We start from the raw sequence: 12,978 nt of genomic DNA on the forward strand, positions 1-12,978 counted from the left end.
GTTCGAATTAACGTCACCCATGGTACTTGCACGCAAATGTATATCTAGATAACATTTTTGTAAGTGGCCCTGTCGTATTTTAATTACAAAATGTACGTCCACCGATTCCGCAACTGTTAGACACCTTAGTTCTTGCAACCTAATGGCTCGCTCGTTACGTTCCTCTATAATGTAAATGTCTCCTCATCATATACGATTTCAGTTTGCTCCGTGGCCGGCCCACGTGGTTATAGGCCCGTATTTGTATACTGACATTTTCACAATAAAGGTTTTTAAAACAAAACATGGTAGTAGTATTTACATTGGTAAAGTTTTTACTTTTAGTCACTGTTTTTGAATCAGTAAAAGGCAAGTGAAATAAAGCAGTCCAATTACATGACGGATAAAAGGTATAATATGTAGGAACGCAGTAAAGATAAATGGTCAAGGGCAGTTGTGTTTTCCACTCCTGCAACATAAAGTGATCGATAAGAATCTGATAATCAGGCGTATCGGCGACTAAGACAGCAGGCCGAGTCTCTTTTACTCAACGGCTCCGTCATGGAACGAAGAAACGCCCTTTTTCTCGAAAAAGAAATATATTTTACTTGCAGGACAGTTGTAAATTTTCCGGGAAAGTACATTAGCCTGGAATATTATAACATATATGTTTTTAAAAAAAAGTTCGAAATCAATAAAAAGCGTATTTTTTAGGTCATATGACCAAGCTTTTCATTATTAAAATAACAAAAGTAAAATGAAGCAATAAAAAGTTTTATTAACAAGTCACATGACCTGTTTTGCTTACGTTACGCGCTGCGCGCCGCGCCCCGGATCACTTCCGGGTGCGCTAACGCGGCGTGTCATATAACGCATTACGCGACAACGTAGGTCAAGAATATAGTCAAAATGTCTCCACCAACCAGCGTTCGGAACACAACCCCTTTCAGCAGTCCAAAAAGTTCTGTAAAATGACAACAGAGGGGACAGGCAACAAGAAACATCAGTCAAAGAGGGGAGGGCAAGTTCTTCTCTACCGGGTCATGTTGGGGCGCTACCGGAACTGATCGAATTGGTAGTCTACAGTGTTTCTGGATGTTTCAGACTAAAGCTGGCGTCAGCATGAGAGCACTACCATCTTGTAGGTCCGTCGTGGCCATTCCACGAGTAAACATGGCAGCCGCTCCCCACCAGAAGCCTGCGGGAGTCGGGGGCCCCCAAGACTTTTGTAGAATCTTCACGGCTGAGGGGACGCTTTCGAGAATGGGACCCAAGCCCTATCAGGGAAGCGTCCGAGTTCCAAGGTGTCCCAGGGCCATTTTAGTGGACCACGGCCAAATCTGAAGAGCCGGCCGCCATTTTGAGAGTCCTGTGGCAGTCGCTTATCGTTGCATCGCAAGAGCGGGAGCAACTCAACTACATGGTGAGCGAGACGCTGTAGTCGCAAGAGCGGGCGGTAAACAGCTGAATGGCGGAAGAGGCACAGTGTAGCAAAAGCGGCCGGAATGGCAACTAAAACGGTAAAGGGGCGCCCCACTACAGCGTGTCTTCAGGTCAAACGGATTGTGGGACAAGGTCCAGAATAGAAGAGTCATCAAAAGGCAAAAAGTTCCGCCGGACCCCGGGAGCCGGCCGCCTATGTCGGGGGCGATCTCAGGCTAAACCGGTGCTATAAGACTTGGGGAGGGGGTCGGCGCCAAGCGTCTTCTCCGAGTCCGTGCCATCACACCGCCCCTCGGGGGCCTCCGTCAAGCGGTTTAGGGAGGTACCATATCACATTGTTTTCAAATGCAGTCAGGTCCACAAACGACACTCACTTACTTTGAGAATAGTGATGCTGCAGTAGGTGGAAATAAGCTTCAGACAGTGTTACAAGTGCTGCTCAGAACTCTGAACTATGGCACCCAACATCCAGAACTTATGCCATTTGAGAATGGCAGTGACATTGAAGCAACTCAGGGACCAAAACCATTAACGTACTTTCACGTATGAAAATCTTACTTGGGGAGGGGGCAGGAGCGAAGCGCCCCCTCCCAGCCCGCGCCACCACACCGTATGTTGAAAATCTGAAGCCATCGTTCTACAAACTCAACCAACCTTGGATGGAAAAATCTAGAAAAATGTACAAACTGAAAACAAGTTTTGGTCTGCATAGCATCAGTAGCAACGCTTGCTATCAGAGTGCATGAGTTTCATGCTCGATCGATTGAGCTAGCCGGATCGGGCAATAAAAAGTATAAAATAGTTATGTAAATAGTTATTTAATAAAATGTTTTACCCTGTTTCTTTGCTGGTGTGTTGTATATATTTTTAATATTTGCATAGGGTTTGTCGTTATTTTGGGCGGGGTGGGTGACGGAGCCGAACTGTCTTGCAGCCCTCATGGTGTGGAGCTCAGTTCATCTCACTATTTTCGTATTTCTCATGAAGGGTTGTTCCTAATATTTCTATTTTAGCGAGGTCAAAAAGAGATCCAATTAGTGGCCTACTGATTTTGCTCGATTAAGTTTATTTTTTTACACGATTTTTCACGATTTTTCACTATCTGCAAAGACTAAACAGAGTATTGCGACTTTGTGCTTGTTTGTAAATAGAGAATGAACCAAAGAGAATCAATTGTAAAACAGTAAATGCTTGGATAACAATCAATCAAATGGAGAGACAAGCAGGCATGACGGATTACAACAGGGGTAAAGGCCTGCGTTAACTACTCTTCTCTATCTGCAAAGAGAGAGTACTACTAAGAGAAAAGAGGGGAGGGGGGCAGCGTTCAAAGCACATCAGCGTGCATAAACACGAAAAAGTTTTTACCTATCACGTACTTGACATTTTACAGCTTTTGATATTTGCTATTTAAAACCCAATGAAATTCACTGAAAAAACCATAGGTTATAGGCCATATATAGTTAGGAATTTGCATTTACAAAACCTTGAAAATTCACTGAAAAAACCATTGGTTATAGACCATATATAGTTAGGGTTAAGCCTTTTCAAAACCTTATTTTACTCACACAAAACCATTGAAATTTCATATATAGTTAGTTCCACTAACTATATATCGCGCACCCGCAATCCACTGCTGATGATGTCACATATTACATCATTCATGACATGGTTAGTGACATCACTGATGACATCACTGATGACATCTCAAATGACATCACTGATGACATCTCAAATGACATCACTGATAAAATCACTGATAACATCTCATTTGACATGACTGATCACATCACTGATGATATCATTCATGTGATAATACCATGAACCTCTTCAGACTCTAATATAACCTTAGATACAATCAGTGTAAACAGACAGTCACAGACTGTCACTCATCCTTGGAGTTACTCACACACCTAGTCAGTTATGCAAAAAATCAATCACACCTCCATTTTCTCAACTATACAGTTATACACACCTTACTTATTCAAACATATACTAACACATATTTACTTTACTCTCTTATACAATCCCTGATACATGTTCACAATGATCCATACAGCCACTCACACATTCACTGGCTCTTATGCACAGTTATTTATATATGTCAACTCTCACATGTACTGTGTTTTACATATGTACTTACTTTGACATGTAGCACTGAGATATCCATTCACTCACTAATACACTCATGCACAGTCAACCGCTCATACAGCTGTTTCCACATGCACTTTTGAACCAATACATATAGTGAATCAACTACTCACACATCTATGTACAGAGTCACACACCTCCCAGCCACCCATACACACACACTCAGTTTCCCATACAAATACTTGGACAACCAATGAATAACCCATACAGTTACTCATATAGCTACTGATCAACATATGCAGCAGTTTGTAGAACAACAGATATAATGATGCACAAATTAAAACAGTTTAGTCACTAACCCATGCACTCAGTGAGACACATTTAATCACTCACTCATACAGTCAGTCATGCACCTACTAAATCCTTCATCCAGACACTTATACATCCACTCATTCTTCAATATGTAAGACATATTTTAACTTTACAGAAACATACAGTCACTGGATGTTGTCATCAGTGATGTCATCAGTGATGTCATTTGAGATGTCATCAGTGATGTCATCAGTGATGTCACTAACCATGTCATGAATGATGTAATATGTGACATCATCAGCAGTGGATTGCGGGTGCGCGATATATAGTTAGTGGAACTAACTATATATGAAATTTCAATGGTTTTGTGTGAGTAAAATAAGGTTTTGAAAAGGCTAATCCCTAACTATATATGGTCTATAACCAATGGTTTTTTCAGTGAATTTTCAAGGTATTGTAAATGCAAATTCCTAACTATATATGGCCTATAACCTATGGTTTTTTCAGTGAATATATATATATATATATATATATATATATAATTTTAGACATAAAAAAAGTTTGCAGGAGTCGCGCCCCCACCAAGCCCAACACGTATATGACGTCACGCCGAAGCCGTCAACGCGGACGCGTCGCGTACAGTAATGCGCATGTGTCGCGAATACGCGGGAGCTGGAGTCGCGGACCGAACGCATAGCAACTGTGCACATCTCTGAAAATATGCACCCTTCGCACACCGTACGTGGATCCTTCACAACATTTCTAAAATGGTGGCTAGAATCTGCACACAGATCAGGAAAGGTACGCTTTGGGTGTGCGACTTCCCCCAAAAATTTGAAAAATATAATAATAAAATAAATATATTAAAATTAAAAAATAAAACAAAAAAATAAATAATTAAGTTTCAATATTTTTTCAATTTTTTTCCCCCATTTATATTAAAAAATCAAATGTTACTTAATAAATAATATATGTAAAAATAAACAGTTAAAAAACTGTAGAAAACCAGTACCAAAAAAATACATATAACTATTATTACATTTAAAAATGATCATTTAAAAAACTTGAAATTCACTGAAAAAACCATAGGTTTCAGACATGTTATAGTTAGGAATTAGCATTTAAAAAAACCTTAGAAATTCACTGAAAGAAACCATAGGTTTCAGGGGTATTCTAGTTAGATGGACATTTCACTCGTACAAAACCATTGAAATTCCTCTGTTATAGTTAGTTCTGCTAACTATAACTCGCGCCCGTAATGCACTGCTGATGATGTCACATATTACATCATTCATGACATGGTCAGTGACATCACTGATGACATCACTGATGATCCATGTGACAATCTGATACACCTCATCACACAATAGCATAACCTTTGATCACTCATTATAAAATACAAAGTACCATTTTTTAAACTATTGACACACCAATTTAAGTTTCTAAAAACCCACTCACTGATTCCTAGGTCTACACACACATCTAATCACTCAACTATAAATTCACTCATACACGATGTCACTAATCAATAGAACACTATCAAATGCACTTATACACCTATATCGACATTGACACACCAGCACACATTCTGTTCACATATTCAGTCATCCTACTCACTTACGCAATCAATCACACTTACATTTACTGAGCTACACACTTATACAAACACTTCATTTATTCATACAGATAGTAACTCATACTTAGTGTCTTATAAAATCACTATTACAATTATACAGTCATCCATACAGTCATTTACACAATCACTGACTCTTATGTATAGTTATTTATATACATTAACTGTCACATACACTGCCTTTTATTTTTCTACTTTGTTGCACATGTACCACTGAGAGATATATTTGCTCATCAACACACCCATAAACATACTCACTCACCCAAACAACTGTTTCCACGTGCACTCTTATCCTCATATACCTAGTGAATCAACTATTCACACATCTTTGCACAGACACACACCCCCACCCAATCACACACACGCACTGTCCGTAGAAATACTCAGCTAACTAATCAATATCTAATATAGACTTTCATGTAGCTAGTAACAAACTGATGCAGCAGTTTACACAACAACCGGCAGTGATACAGAAATTCACACAGTTTAGTCACTAACCCATGTATTTAGTGAGACACTTTAAATTAGTCACTTAAACAGTCTATCACACAGCTACTAAATCCTCCATCCAGACACTTATACATCCACTCATTCTTAAATGCAGATTACTATATATAATACATATTTAAATATAAAACCACACCACATTTACTGGATGATGTCATCATTGTTGTCATCAGTGATGTCATGATGTCATCAGTGATGTCACTGACCATGTCATGAATGACTATGGTTTTTCAGTGAATATATATATGCACACACATATATATACGCAGTTGTATGGCATTGTTATCATTCTGATTTGCTACAGAAATATTAGTACTGTTACAATAATAGGGGCCTACTCTAAATGAGCCAAAGCCGACCCCCACGCAGTTCGCTCAGTTGATAAGGTTAGAATGGGGTATTCCACTCGAAAGTTAGAGACCAATGTGGGAGGGGAGAGGGGCTTGAGGGCTTGAAATGCAAGCAATAACCTAAGCATCAGCGCAGAGATACAGTGTATCACAAATGAGGAGTTAAAAAGACACCCTATGGTAAAGTTGCAGACATTCACTCCCATCACAAAAGCAGGACATAACACCAACTCCCCCCTGTATGTCAAAATACTCACATGGAACATTAGGGGATTAAACAACCTCCTCAAGACTAGATGGGTAATATCTTTACACCAATCAACACCAGATCGAAAAACTATTCCTGCAAGAAACCCACCAGGAGAAGGAGGATGCCGGCAACAATGCTTAAAAGTGGGGACAAACAGTTTCTATTATCCTACATTTCCCCCCGACGCTCGCGAAGTCACAATACAATCAATGAAAGGCATTCCCTTCAAACAGGTCCACACAGATGTGGCACCCAGAAGGCAGATTCTTGATCGAGTGGGCCCTCATGCAATAACGCATATAATGCTAATCAATACCGACAGGCCGAACCAGGATGAACCAGACTTTTCTTCTCGCATGATTACAAGATGTATGCTGCAGCAATTCCGGGCAATCATATAGGGGGAGGTCATAGTGTCTTGCTACATCCAACTATAGATAGCTCAAACAAAAGATCCCACAGAAACCATAAAGCTAGAGAAATGATATTACATAATAAGGACTAACACTTCCTTGTAGATAGATGGCGCCACCTCCACCCACAGCAAAAAGAATAAATGCACTATTACACCGTACATAACTCTGAAGCTCGATTAGACTCCTGGCTATGTTCTCGAGACATGACAGGCTGAACAGAGATTGTTACTCATTTGCCATGGACCTATTCAGACTACTCCCTGACACTGTTGAGACTACACCTTGCAAACACTAGAACACCCTCGCCTCAGAACTTCTAACTGAACATGCTTCTGGACAAAGGCTGCTAGAATGAGATTTGCCTGGTAATAAAGACATACTTTGACAGCAATAGTGGGTCTGTAGATACCTACTCCACACTATGGGAGGTGCTCAAGGGGGTGGTGCGAGTGGAGAGCCCGGGCAAGGGAAACTGCATACTTAGATTCATTTGCGGCAGATTAAAAACTCTGGAGACTGAGATACAAACATTAGAACACACATACACAAGTACCCATAATCCTGCAACATTAGTACTTATTCATGACAAAAGGACTGAGTTACAGGACGAGGCAGAGAGAGATGAGATATATATAGGTAAATACGTACATGCTTGAAAATATAGGGAGGGAGACTGGCCAGGGCATACCCTAGCCACTCTCGTAAGACCACAATTGGTCACCAATAAAATTATACAGATAGAAGACGAGGCTGGTACAATGGCGTACCAAACCAAAGATAAACTGACAACATTCACTGAAAATGATCTTGGCATGGCTCTAGGAGGCTGAACGCAGACTACTCTGTGAACCAATCTTACCCGAAGAAATAAAAATGGCCATTAGCAGCATCCAAAAAGCCCACTCCCAAACAGTGATGACTTTATAATTGAATTCTATAAATAATACATCAACTACATCCTACCCTATATACTACTGATCTATTATAAGGCCCACATCAATAGGGTATTGCCACTCAAACTAAGAGAGGCCATCGATATTACCCTACTAAGGCCTGAAAAAGACCCACAAAAGTGTGACTCCTACCGCTAGCTGTCATTAATCAACACTGACAGCATATCTTTAGATAAAGTTCTTGCAAATAGATGACTTCTGTGGATGAAAGGTTTGGTGAGGCAAGACCAATGTGAGTTCATTCCAAACCACTCCCTGGTTGATAAACTTAGAACTGTTTGCAGTTATGCATCAGCTTGACCCAGAGATCCCCGATGTAGCCACTTTCTTAGATGCCACTAAGGCATTTGACTAAATTGAATGGTGCTACATGTGCATCATCTGTAATAGAATGGGACCAGATATGGGAATGCTGCAGTGGATAGATTTCCTGTACTCCCAGACAATAGCAAAAATAAGAATAAATGTGTATACCTCACATCCCATTAATATAGAAAGTGCCACCGACAGGGATGTCCACTGTTTCTAATTTTATTAGCACTCTCCCTTGAGCCCTCAGCATGTATCGTGAGAGCACATCACCATTCCTGAGGCATAAAATCTAGTTCTCGCAGGCTGTGTTGTCGCTATATGCGGATGGCATCCTTTTACTGGTTAAGCAGCCAGAGAAAACCTGACAACCCCCCTCCCCTGCAAGCAAGAAATTATCTGTTTTGGCAGATGGGCTGGCAGCACCATTAATTGGATTGAATCCCTGGTAATGTAATTAACTAAAAGTACTGATAGGCCAACAATAGAATGCCCCATATTCTGAACAGAAAATCCAGATTGCTCTTTTGGGATCCTGTATCACTGGGATAAGAACACTATTCTGAAAGAAAACTACTGGAATTGTCTTACTAAGAATAACACACATATTGACAAGTGAATCCAATATGGCAACTCGGCCTCGATGAGCAAATTACTTACCTACGGTAACACATTATCTGGTAGAGACTTTATCTAGCTGCAGATTCCTTACTTTTGAATTTCCCAGGTGTCAGGTTGGATCCGTAAACTTTTGCTGAGCAATACCCCATGTGTGTTTCGTTGGGTGGCTCCATTCCGCTCTGCGCTACATAATCGGTGTCGGTAGCATCAGTAATGGCATTGCAGTACCTGTGTAAGCCCCACACATGCACGCGGACATCAGTACTTTTTGTTTTTTCCACGCCAGAAGCGCAGGGCCACGAAGTAACTGACATAGTTGTAAGCAAAAGTAAGGCCCTGAAAGGGGGAGTAACCCTAGCCCTACAAAATTAGTCCGCATAGCTGGGAGGCATGGGTGGGGCTCTAAGGAATATGCAGCTAGTCTCTCTAACATATAACGCATTACTGAAGGTAAGTAACTTGTTCATCTGATAGAGACTTCTAGCTGCATATTCCTCACCTTTGAATTAGATACCAAAGCCATACCATCCCGGCTGTGGGTTGCGGACCAATACTTTACACTAGGAAGTCCTACAGGACTGAACGGGCAAGATGACCATCCCTGCAGACCTGACTGTTCAGGCAGTAGTGCTCGGCAAGGATGCCCACGTTGCCGCCTGACAGATGTCCAGGACTGGGACACCCCGAGCCAAGGCCGTAGTCGCAGCCTTTCCTCTGGTGGAACAGGCCCTTAATCCCTCAGTGGGCTGCTTCTTAGCCAAGACAAACAAGATCTTAATGGAGACAACGACCCAGCAAGACATGGTCCTTTTCTGCACTGCCTGTCCCTTCTTAACTCCCACATACCCCACAAAGAGTTTGTTGTCCCCACAGAACTCTTTTGTGCAGTCAATATAGAACAACAACGCTCTGCTTATGTCCAGTACATGGAGGCACTCTTCTTCTTTAGAGGGGTGAAGAGGAGCAAAGAAGGTGGGCAGCATGATGGAATGGGGTCACAACCATTGGCAAAAATAAAGCCTGGGTGCACAGCACCACTTTGTCTGGAAAATACATTATGTAGGGAGGCCTGAAAGGCAGCGCCTGCAACCCACTCACTCTCTGGGCAGATGTAATCGCCACTAAAAAGGCTGTCTTGATGGTAAACAGAGGGAGGGAACAGTTGTGTAAAGGCTTGAAGGGAGTACACATAAGATAGGTGAGGACCAAATTAAGGTTCCACTGCGGCATAACAAAGGGCCTGGTCGGAAACAACTGAGCCAGCCCCTTCATAAACCTATGCTGAATTGGAGACCTAAGAGAGAGGGTTGATCTGGCAGCCACAAAGAAGAGGATAGAGCAGAAAGATAACTCTTGAGAGTACCCAGTGCAGAGCCCTGCTGGGCAAGGGTTAGAATGAATAGAAGTACAGTGGAAAGAGAAGCTGCAAGAGGGTCAATAGACCTATCTGTACAGTATAATACACATTTCTGACAACTGCAGGCATACACCCACTTGGTGGAGGGCTGCCTAGCTGTTAAAATAACGTTGCATGCTTCGGGAGGAAAGTCAAAAGCCATCAACTGGCGCCGCTCAATCTCCACGCATGGAGGTGCAGAGTTAACAGGTTCAGATGAAGGACCCTTCCCTGCTGCTGTGAGAGAAGATCCTCCGGAAGGGGAAGCCTGATCGGAGGATTGATGCTCATTTTCAGAAGCTATAGATACTAGACTCTCCTCGCCTAGTTTGGAGCCACAAAGTTTGGAGCCACAAGAATGACTTGGGCCCAGCCATACCTGCTCTTCTTCAGATCCCTGCGCAGGAGTGTATGGATGGAAAGGCGTACAGAAGGCCTGAGCTCCACTCATGATAAAAGGCGTTACCGAGCGATAACCGCCTTGCACACTCCTGCGCGTAGTATTGCTGACACAGCGCGTTCTCTTCTGAGGAACAAATCTAACCAAGGTTCACCACACTGCTGAAAGAGACCTTGTGCCACCTCTGATTGGAGATGCCATTTGTGATCCTCAAGGCATCGACGGCTGAGTTTGTCAACCCAGGCATTCAGAGAACCTGCCAGGTGTTGAACCACCAGGGTTATGCCCTGCTGTTCCAGGCATGTCCAGAGATGCAGGGCCTCTTGAGAAAGGTTCCACAACCCCACTCGCCCTGCTTGTTGCAATACCACAAGCGGCGGTGTTGTCCATGGACACCTGCACTAACTTACCCTTGACAGAGGGAAGAAATGCTTTCAATGCCAATCGAATCACTCGAAGCTCCAACAAATTGATGTGGAGCCCTGACTCCACCGGAGACCAGTGTCCCCTGATCTCCACATCTCCCAGATGGCTCCCCCATCCCAGAAGTGACACATCTGTCACAACTGTGAGATCTGGTTGGGGAAGGGAGAGGGGTCTGTCATTGACTCAAATGTGGTTCTTCAACCACCACTGCAGAGCCTTTGCAGTTCCTTCGGGGACCTGGACCACATCAGTAAGATTTCCCTGATGCTGTGCCCACTGGAACTTCAGGTCCCACTGCAGAGCCTGCACACGCCACCTGGCACGCTTTACTAACAGGATGGAGGAGGCCATGAGGCCCAACAGTCTCAGAGTCAGTCTCACCGAAATCCAGGATAGAGACTGAAACATTGTAATCATTAGCCGAATATCCTGAACTCGCTGCTCTGGAGGATAGGCCCTAAACTGCACTATATCCAGAACAGCTCTGATGAAAAGGAGCGTCTGAGAAGGAGTCAGGTGTGACTTTTGCACGTTTATAGAGAACCCCAGCGAATGCAGGAGGTAAGCTGTAGTCTATAGGTGGGAGGCACCAGCCTGGGGCGAGGACGCCTTTACCAGCCAGTCGTCAAGGTAGGGGAAGACTGACACCCCTAACCTGCGCAGATGAGCTACGACCACCGCCATCCCCTTAGTTAACGCCCGAGGGGCACTAGTAAGCTGAAGGGAAGCACAGTGAACTGGAAGTGCTCACGGCCTACCTTGAAACTCAGGTAAAGCATGTGGCCTGGCAGGATGAGGATGTGAAAATACGCATCCTGCATGTCCAACGTCACTGTCCAGTCTTCTTACCCTAGGGCAGACAATACCTGAGCTAGAGTGAGCATCTTACATTTCTCTTTTTTTGAGGAAGAGATTGATGGTCAGAAGATCTAAAATGGGTCGCAAACATTTGCTCTTCTTCGGATTCAGAAAGTAGCAAGAATAGCAGCAACTGACACCTTCTGAAACCAGAACTCTCTCTATCGCTCCCTTGGCCAAGAGAGCAGTAACTTGCTCCTGGGGCAATTTCAAATGATCCTCTGTCAGGTGTTCCTGATTTGGCAGAATGGGAGACGGAAAAGAAAGGAAAGGCAGAGAATAGGTCTCCTGAATGATCTGCAAGACCCACTTGTCTGATGTTATGGACCTCCAGTGGGAGAGATGATGATGGATTCTCCCTCCAACTGGAGTGGTGTGGTCTTGCAGAGTCAGGCTTGGAGGCTATGGCTGCTGAGGGCAGAGTGGCCGACGGCTTCTTGGCTTCCATTCCTAGGTCGGAAGGAACCGAGTCCATGTCCCTGCACAGCTTTGGAAGCCTGTGCAGGAAGGTGGCTGGGATAGGGCTGACGAGGCTGGAACCCCCTTCTGTTGCCACGAAAGGGGCAAAAGGTAGACTGGCCACGAGGAGTAGAAGAGAGACCCAAGGATCTGGCTGTAGATCGCGAGTCGTTGAACCTCACTAAGGCCGAATCTGCCTTTTACCCAAAAAGACAGGTTCCATCAAAAGGCATGCCCATCAAATTTGCCTGGACATCTCCTGAGAAGCCAGTTGTCCTAAGCCAGGTGTGGCGCCTTAAGTCCAGTGTCGTGGAAATCGATCTGTCAAGTGAATCAGTCATATCAAGGCCAAACCTAATGGTGAATTTTACTGCATTCCTCTTGTCCTTAACTACCTGAGAGAGCACAGCCCGGGCCTCCTCGGGGACCTGTGGCAGCACTTGCGCAACCGTCTTCCAAATAAGTGGGCGAAACAGCCCAATAATCATGCAGTATTAACCTACCACAATGCCAGGTTGGAGGAAAAAAACATCTTATTACCAAATGAATCTAGCCTCTTGTATTTCCTATCCGGA

Source organism: Lissotriton vulgaris, chromosome 1_1, assembly GCF_964263255.1.
Source record: "Lissotriton vulgaris chromosome 1_1, aLisVul1.2, whole genome shotgun sequence".
In the NCBI taxonomy this organism is placed as follows: Eukaryota; Metazoa; Chordata; class Amphibia; order Caudata; family Salamandridae; genus Lissotriton; species Lissotriton vulgaris.